Source organism: Poecilia latipinna, unplaced genomic scaffold (genome assembly GCF_001443285.1).
Source record: "Poecilia latipinna isolate Pla-1442-1.1 unplaced genomic scaffold, P_latipinna-1.0 Scaffold897, whole genome shotgun sequence".
In the NCBI taxonomy this organism is placed as follows: Eukaryota; Metazoa; Chordata; class Actinopteri; order Cyprinodontiformes; family Poeciliidae; genus Poecilia; species Poecilia latipinna.
The window spans coordinates 44761-55104 of record NW_015113513.1 but is presented as its reverse complement, the minus strand read 5'-3'; positions in this window follow the sequence as shown (position 1 = coordinate 55104).

Here is a 10344-nt window from a genome sequence, read left to right as displayed (position 1 = left end):
AAAATGCTCCCGCTGTGGGAAGAAATACAAACTTATATATTTTACTCATAAAAAAGACGGTGAGTAGGATCTTAGAAGTATAATAACAAGTAAGAACGAAGTAGTAACCATGTCTGAGCGGCTTTGAGTTCACTGCCGAAACGGCTTTTGGATGTGCTGGAGGGATTTCTGGTATGTGGTCTCACGTGAATGCTCACTCCGCCTGGACTCCAGTGGTGTGTCGATGAACCGTCGAGTCAGAACCTGTATGTCAGGTAAAAACAGAACGTAAAACGTTGAACACAAGCAGTGACACTTGACCTTGATGACCCCGTCAAATCCAGACTTCAATCCCATGAGAATCAGTAGCAAGATTTTTTTGTCTTTTGTCACATCTTGCTAGATTTGAGCTTTTGCGCCATTAACAACTGGCTTCAGTCAGGTTCAGCCTCTAGATGTGTAAAGTTGGCAGAGACATACCATACCAACTTTATTTATAAAGCACTTTAAAACAACCACAGCTGATACAAAGTGCTGTACATTAAAACACAACATAACAATAATAAAAAAAACAAACTCTTACAGTTTAAAAACAAACATACAATTTAAAACTGGATCCCGCTGGAGTTGAAAGCCAAGTAAAATAGTTGGGTTTTAAGACGAGCTTTAAAAGTTACTTTAAAAGACATACCCTGAACGACCTAGCAAACCTGAAACCTGATGAAACAAACTTTTACAAACATGCACTTCTTCATTTAATGTCGGGACAGAAAATCCTGATGAAATCGATGAAAGTTTTCAGTTGTAATGTGACAAAAACATCAAGGAGCGTGGAGCCTTTTTGCAAGGTGTAACTCGCTAATGTCTTGCCAAATAAAACGAGACTAAATCTCTGACTGCTCTTTGTTACCAACTGAACAAATTAAACGTAACTTGTGCCTCTCTGGAAACAAGCTGCCATCAGCATTCCTCTCATTGCATCTCTGCCTTTTCTAAAGACTCCCAGCTGTGCGCCATCCTGCAGAAACATCCAGAAAACATTCCTCGCGCCATAAAAGCTCCCATTCACCCCCCCCCCCCCTTTTTCCCCCCCTTTTTTATTTTCTTACCCCCCGGGGACAGGCTTTGTTTGGCGCGTAGCATAAGGACGGGTGACCGAAAATAGCCTCCGGTGGGACAATAGTCTGGTACAAGCGGCGGGAGGCAGAGCTCAATTATAGCCGGCTTTTTTGTGAATCCTCGATTCAAGCTTTGTAATGAAAAGCAGGCCTTTGCTGGACATCTGCTGCTCTAATTTGGGCTCAAGGGTGCGCAGGGTGATAACACCGGGCACAATAGCGAGCAGGAAGGCACACATTTGGCTTATCTGTGTAGCTGTCAGGCTTGATAACGGAAGTTCTCCATTATACGTCTTTACTATCTTTTCAGTTCGCATCCTTTAGTTTATAGGAAACTAATGAGGTGACAGAGTAGGTAATTTTCCTCTAAATCTTTACAGCGGTTAATCAGTGACAACTGTGTGTGTGTGTGTGTGTGTGTAAGCTTTTAGTCCAGTTAGAGTTAAATGGGTTGGATTCTGCTTCTTTTTTTGTCAGAAAGTGACAAATAAAATCATCTTTAGCCAGAGAGGACCAGAAGGGACCCATCGGTAAAGTCAAGATTAAAATGACCAATATCTTCTGCTGTGATTGTGAGGCTTAGCTAATATTTTACTTCACACAACAATGAATAATGCTTTTGTTTGACAACTTCCTTTAAAAAAAAAAGTTTATAATAAAAAGCTTCATATTTTGAGCCAAGTTTGAGACAATAAAGAAAATAAGAGTTGGAATACGAGCATTGATAGGTTCATAACTATTAAAACAAACAGGGTGAAAATTTGAACATTTCCTAAGATTTGACAGCTCCTGTCAATAAGTGTTGTCAATACACTTATGTTGATATACATTCAAGTTTCTGTCAATAAAAAAGTGTAAAGGATATTAATGTTTTCACTTTAAAAATATGTCCATCAGGGATCATAAACACATTTCTGCGTTGGCAGTAGAACTCACACTTCTAGAAGCTGAAAGCATCTGTTTAAATCATCTTATCCAAACACATCCAACTGTATTTATCGCTCAACTAAAGTGGTCCTCTGCACAAACCTGCTGCTTTTCAAGCGTTTAACAATAACAAAACATTTGCAATTCATGCTGCCATCGGCTGCATATAGATTCATCCCCATACCAACAAGTTGCCATTCATCATCGGGTACAGTGTGGCTCTTCTTTTCCCCCCCCCCCCCCCGTTGAGCTGAAACGTTGATGCACAGGATGGGATAGGCTCGTAAAGAATGCATAAACCAGGCAAAACCTCCAGCCGCAGCAGTCTTATCTCCGTATGTGTAATCAATAACGCTGTGAAAGCCGCTACATCCAGAGACAGCGGGGCTAACTGGATTTTTTTTTTTATATGGCAGCATCATGCTGACTCTCTCTCTCTCTCTTTCACACATCAGCATCCATTTTTAATCGCGGTATCTGGCCTCGCCGCGGCTCGTCAAGAGCCTCACGGTCCTGTCAGAGTGTGGGCTTGCAGAGAGGGGATAAGAGCTCTTACTGCTGCGCTGTGGAAATAGATGTGCTGGTGAAGCAGCAGCCCACCTCTCCCTGCAGCATCCGTGGAAGTGGCAGAGCGCTGGGGTGACTATTATGTAAGGTGTTCACATCACCCAAAAAAAAGCAGTCTCTTTCCCCGCTGTACGCAAACAAGTTCTTTGTATAATTTGAGTTTTCTGTTCTCCCAAATTTCCAGTCGATTCTAACTCCTAACTCTTCCATCTGCAACTGTTTGTTTTGTCAGTTTGACTGATGCTTTGACTCTACCCCCCACCTCCACACACATACGCACGCACGCACGCACGCACGCACGCACGCACACACACAAACACATTTTAAAAGTTTTATTTCAAATTCTTTTTCTCAGTTGCATTCAAAGCAGATGTGCAAGAGCAGCTTTGTTTTGTATCTATATATAGATATATATTGCTCAATCTGTATCTAAATGTGGTTTTAAATGAGCGATGATGATGATAATTTTCCAGTTTCTTTGAAGTCATGTTTGATATATTTAGCATTTTTTTTATAACAACTGGAGTTAACATAGTTGCTTAATTATGTTGTAAAATGGCATTATGTGCCTGGAAAACATAACATAATATTTCTCCTTTAAAAATTTAAAGACCCCAACATATGTAGGATAAAAGATCTTTCCGCTTAATCTACTTAAGTGATTTGACTTTTCTTAGCAGCATTTTTGGTCAGACAAGGGAAAGATGTGCATATGTGTGCATGTGTGACTGCAAATACTCAGATTTCTGAGGTTTCAAATCTCTCCATTTTTCAGGTGTTTTCAGGTCAGAGATACTGAGATGCATTGGGAACGTGGGTAATATCAGTGAAGGTACCTGCAAACTCAACAAGAAACCTGATTTTTGATAGTTACAGCCCCACAATGTCCTCTGCAAAATTTATAAGGACAGAGAGCCTCTCTCTGAGTGGAGTGCTGCAGTACTTACAGAAAGAACTTGGAAAAGTCTGGAGCCTTGTTCTCGAGACCTGATGCATTTAATAGCTGAGAAGGAACAGTACCAACCTGCATGTCTATAAATTATATAATTTCAGGGTACACATTTGGACACCATCATAACTTTTCCATTACCAGGAAAACACATCAGTTGGTGATGAAATAATAATGTTAATTTAACACAATTTTTGGCCACTTTTATACATTGCTCCATTTTTTCAGAGAGGGTCCTAATGGTTTGTTTCTATGCAGATGACATCCTACTGATCCGGGTCTTAGTTTTAGCAGATATCTACAGATTGTCTCCCTAAATGCGCCACGCCCAAGTCCGGTTCTCGACTTGGGCGTGGAGGGTGGAGATACCACCCTTCAACTTTTAGATGCTTCACTTCTCCAACACACCTGAATCAAATGCCTTACCTTACGAACTTATCAAACCTCTGCATTCGTACTGATGAGGAAGTTCAGCCATCAGATTTCGGATATTGAAGCAGGGACTCTCATGCTATATCTAACAACTGTTACTGCGCTGTCGTTATGAGAGACTCCCAGAAACTAACAAGGCTTTGCAATAAAAGGCGAATAGAAATTGGTATAGGTATTGGAGGAGGACTTTGCTTAACTCTTCAGCGGTTCAATCGTCAGAGCTGAAAGAATTCAACTTGTGACCTCGGCACCTGCCTCAGGTCTTCTAGAACAAATATAAGCCTGTCACTTCACTGAAAGAAATTGTCACATCTCCAGCTAGCTATTGCCATTATAAATATAACCTCCCAGACACACATTGCTCTCTGCTGTTTAAAAACTATGCATCTTCAATAGAAACAGAGGAAACTGAAGACTAAAATGTTTTAAAAATTGAAACCTAATATCACAAAGTGTACAGAAGAAGCAAAATCCAAACAAAAGAGCTATGAGAAATATTGTGGCAACAACCAGATTACGAACGAACACACCACTGAAGAAGATGTGCAAGGTACAGCGATTACCTAAACAGATGAGTGGAAAACAATCATCATCGTCAAAATATAAAGAGAAAAGAAGCACATTTAACTTCATGTACGAAGGAGGCAGGTTACACTCAGTTGCATCAGCCTACGTTCGTCTGCATCCATTCCTGTGTTTGTAGGTATGCAGTGCATTCCAACAGAGTGACAGCATCAAAGCCTGTTTTAAAGCTGCTCTTCTCACAACATTTAAAAGCGTTTTTGCCATTACTGTGAGGTGGAAGGAACATGACAAATGTTTTCAACAACCACCTTTCAAATTGTTATGGGTGTGACTCTGGAAGGTTTGCAAAGTTGCTGACTCAAATTTTTTGCCCATTCTTCGTCCTTCCTCCAAAATTGCTCACATTCATCAATTTTCGAACGCATTACAGAGCACACATTGGACTTAGGTTAAACTTTGATAAGGCCACTCCAACATATAGATATGCTTTGATCTAGACTTTGTAATTGTACCTTAGGACTGTATATTTATGGTAATTGCCCAGTTTAAAGGTGAATCTCTACACCAGTCTCAAGTCTTTTACAGTCTTTTCCACTCAGTATTGACCTGTATTGTACTGCTTCATCCATTTTTTCCAATAACTCTTATTAGGTTCCTTGTCACAATTGAACAGTCTAACACCATCATCCTACTTCCCAATTTGCTTATTTGATGGTGCGTTCATGTGCAATGTTAGTTTCTACCATTCAGCTGTAGCAAATCTTATAGGGGCTTTCTTTCAGCGACAACTATCTTTGCGTCACTCTTCTGCAAAGGAAAGATTTGTAAAGAGCATAACTAATAGTTGTCATATCAACAAATAATATTTTTTAACCTCCACCTAAACTTCACAACTGTCTCCCTGACCTGCCTGACGTTCCTTGGTCTTCATGATGCTGCACATTCACTAATATTCTCTAACCAACTATGAGTGGAGACTATTTACTGAGGGAAATTGGTTGCACTATATTGTATTCATTTTCATCAGTGTCAAGAGCATCACACACTTTGAAAAAAACCTGTCCTTTCAGGACGACGTCTGTCTTCAGCACATTCAGAGCTTCTAGCTACTACTGCTGTTGGTTCAGACTGATTTGAGTGAACAGGTGGTGTGTTAATAGAACATAATGTGGTAATCCAGGGCTATTTCCAGGCTACCCACATGGTTATCATCAGGCATACCATTTGTAATCATTTAGGCATTAATCTGCCTCTCTCTGTGTGTTTGTGTAGGTTTCTACATTTGGAACAACTGTGTTTCTGTTACAAATGTGTGCAAACATTTGTCTATATTCTGCTAAATTAAATAAGAAATGAATTTATAATCACGTATGAATGAGCTTGTTCATGCGACAAAAATTCATTAGAAATCATAGTAGTGATGGATATAAACACTTATATTAAATATATTCATAATTCAGTCGTGCATCTATCAGCCATCAGAGGAGACATTAGTTTATTAAAGTGTTGGAGTGACAAGCCCCTCATATTTGGAAACAACTATGTATTTGGCGTTTTAGGGAAGTTGTAGTTGGCGATTTTATAGAAGACCTATAGATCCAACGCATTTGAATGTCGTGACTTTTTCTGAACTGTGCTATGCAGTGAGAGCGCTGGTGGAGTCAGCTGCATGTTGTCCAAAAACAATCCATCACCTTCCAGTTACTTCCTGTGCATCTTTTACAGTGTTTTCGCCAATAGCTGTCGATCACGACTCATTTCCATTGCAGTTTTGCGAAACACATCTATTTTGATACGGCTGACAAACCACCTCATCCTACTGCAAAAACTTTTTTTAGAGAAAAATGTGACTCTTTTTTTTCCTAAATTGGCGTTCTTCTGTTAAGCAAATTTATTTTCGTCATTTCAATTTGTGCAATTCTTTGATTAAAGGAAACGTAATTATTGGTCCCGTTTTTTGGAATGAATTATTCTGACTCTGATGCACAGGGATGTGTGACCATCCTTTGCAACAGTAACCCCATATGGTGCAAACATTGCTCCCACATGACGGTCCAATCTCTCCACAGACTCTGTGCCCATATAAACCTGTGTTTTGACAGCAATGCCAGGCAAACTGTACCAGCTCTGACAGCAATTTGTGGCCCTTGTTTGTCATGGTATAAAGTTGTTTTTCATCCAGAAGAAAACACCAAACATTGCGAAGGAAAAAAAAAGTTTAAATAATTGTTCTCAACTGAAAAGTTTACTTCAATTTGCAATTGTCTAAAGACTTTACACGTGATAAAAGACTTGTTGTACCATATCGCCATAGTGTAAACAACCTAACTTGACAGAAGTATTAATGTGACATCTATAAAAGTTGTAATGATGATACATCTCTGCAATAAGACTGTAAAGCAAGAGTTATTTTATTAATATTAATAAAAACGCATGACTATTCAGAATATGGAGCTGAGTGAATGAAATATGTGTGTAATAAAGAGGAACTTATAAATCAGCAGAAACTCAGATCCATTAATATTGTTAAAAAGGCCTCAATCTGAAGCTGGCTCCCTCTGACTGTTTACTAGACGGTCGTCACAAAACGGAGCGCAATTAAAAAGAGTGTCTTTCAAGTCCGGGCGCCAGTTAGGGCGGTAGGATGCAGAGATGACAGCGGGAGTCATGGAAACAGCAGATGGATGGAGTCAGACAGCTTCTACAGGCAGATAAAGATGACAACCTGTCAAAGGACCCCGTGTGTTTGTTCTCCTCACACCCCGTGAGAGGACAGAGAATTACACAAAACAAGCAGCTGAATCTCGAAAGAATATTATTGAAATGAATTATTCCCTTTTACACAATGCTGCTTTGCCTGTTGGCCTGAATACAATCACTCGCATGATCCGAATAGAAAAACAAATGCATATAAACTGCTGCCATGCTGCTTCTTTGACCCACATGGTTTATGGAAGTGGGGCAGAAGTTGGGCAGCTTTAACTAAATATTGTTTAAAAAAATTGTGACCCAGTTTGTTGGGTTAAGAGAAGAGGCTAGAAGAAGCTTCATTCTTCAGTGGCCTCCATTTTGAACCATACAACAACCTGTGTCTTCCAGAGGATGTAAAGAGAAAAGTTAAGAGAATCAGGAAAAACTTTGTACTAACGTAATAATAGTTAATGTTAACATGATAATATTAATGTAAATTGTGTTCATGACTTTAATGAACACTAAAGAACTTTGAAGAACCAGTTTGTTGATTGTTAACATCAACTTTTTGCCTGTTAGCGCAAGCTAGTGCTAGCTAAAGAACATTCACACTCGGACCACATGGCATCGTACCAGACACAAAAATGTAGTTGTTTTTTTTTTTTACTTTGATTGTTGTTCTTTACTCTTTAACCTGAGATTTGGTAAAAAGTTTGTTATTTTTAATTATTTTTTTGCTTAGTTTCCTTAGGTCTTGCTAGGTGTCACGGTTAACACAGCAGCAAACAGCATTATTATCAATAAAAATATTTATTTGACCCAAATGTTAGTTATGTTTTTTTGTTTGTTTTTTTATTTTTTTTAGCAATGTTTAGAAATAAAGGTTAGTAGTTATTCTTTTTGTACCACTATTTGGAAACCTTAACATAAGACACTAGTAACACTAGTAGACACTAGTGTTCTTATGCCATGTTTGCAGAGTGTGAAGATGTTTAATCAACGCGACATTTCCAGCCCACGTCTGACTTATAAAAAGGCCTTTCTGATCTTCTGTACAATGGATTAGTTATGCAAGACCTTTTCCCCCCTTAAAATTAGCACTCATCTCAGAAGCTAATGAAAAGCCAGTGCTTTTCATGCTCTACCATGGCAATTTGTAAAATAATTATAACTTGCTATGGACGAAGGGGGAGGACAGCAAAACAAGCCCCTGCCAGCTCAACAGGCACAAAATAAATAAATAAAAAAGCTGTGACTTCCCCAAAAAGTCAGGTCTCCGTTTTGTTTTTTTAACCAGACACTTGATTACTGCTGCCACCCAGATATGTCTGGAGAAGAGGGAATTTGAGTTTTGCACTTAACCACTCCAATTGAGGCTTCGAAAAATGAATAAATCCTATCATCCTTGAAATGCAACACACACACACACACACACACACACACTATATATATATATATATATATATATATATATATATATATATATATATATATATATATATATAGTCAATCATTTTTTACACATTTCTTAAAATTATCATTATATCCTGACAGCATAAGACAGATAGAATGTGGAGAAAAAAAAAAGGTTAGAGTTGAGCTTCTCTCCCTTCTTCCATTGCTCCCAGTACTAACTACAGAAATACACCAGTTAGTCAGAAACAACCAACCAGAGCCAGGAGGAGGATCTTAGCGCTGCCAATCACTCTTGTGCTCACCCATTTGCTCTTTGCTAAGCTGGTTCACCACAACGTAGCCTGCCAAAAAAAATGCAAAGTCCAGTTAGCATAGCCACCGACGACACCGGATAAGTGGATTTCCTGTAAAAGAAAGTTATTTTTCCACAATTAGCAAGTTGAGCAGTATACAGGAGGTTGATTGACAGCGCTGAGACCCTCCCTCTGGCTCTGATTGGGTGTTTTTGACTGGGAGCAGTGCATTTTTGCAGAGCTCACTGCAATAGTAGCAGAAGGTACAGGGGCCAAATGTTTTTCACAGACTATCTGTCTCATACTGCTGTCATGACATGGTGACAGTTTTAATAAATATGGTAGTTAAACATGAAAGCCGCAGTATGTAACTTTTACAAAATATTTTTTTCATAAGTTCTAGTGAATGACCTACCTTTATAAATGTATGATTTTGACTCTAATCTTAGCTGTCAGTCTTATTTGAACTGTGTTGACATTTTTGTGAATGAATTCCTATTAACTCCTAGTGTTTCAACCAATCAAAATGGACTCCACAAAGATAACCAAATTTAAAGGATATGAGCAGTGTCAGACTGAGTGATATACATATTTTTTGACTCACTCCAGTAATCGGGTTAGCTGCTTGGTGAGACATTTTTACTGCCATACAGGGAATTCAACTTGCAAAATATAGATGACATTATGTCAGGCCCACAGAACTAGCCAAGGGCACAATGAGACCTGACACCAGTGGCGGCTAAAAAAAATAAAAAATCTTCCTTAAACATCAACTGTGAATGTCAGACAGTGTCAGCTCTACCGACGCTGAGCTCCACCGGCGTGGCCAGAACCATTTCTGAGAGGCAGAGACTGAATACAGTAGATGCATTTGTTTTCTGGTAGTCAGCCAGGTCAGCCAAAATGTAGTAAATGCTACTCTCAATACGGTAAAAAAAAAAATTAAGAGGACCAGACAAAAGGTAACCCCTCAAATATAGACTTCTTAAATGTAATATTAAACGTTATAATATGCAGTCTGAGTCACCAGGTGTTGGCGCCGATCTACAGGTGACACCAGATGGTTTCACAGCAAGCGGTGATAAACGTTGCCTATTTAGCTGCACAGCAGGACAGGAGCAACGCGCCAGCTGCAGTTCCCTCAGGTTGCGATGCTGTTGGTGACGCCGTTGTTCGTTTGGTCGGAGTGAATGTTCCAGCTCCTCTGACGCTTTAATTCACACATTCTCACCTCTTGCCTCCCACTTCAAAGCATCCTGTCAGTCATCAGCTGTCCTTGATGATGAACAATTGCTCCTGGTCTGTTTCTTCCGATTTAGAAACACCAATGGCAAGATTTTTTTTTCTTGGGTTTATTACAGCTTATTCTGTGAGACGTGCAGCAAACTTGTTTGAATGTTGTTTCAGAGATTTTTTAAAATTATTTCTTATTTGACCTTTATTTTAC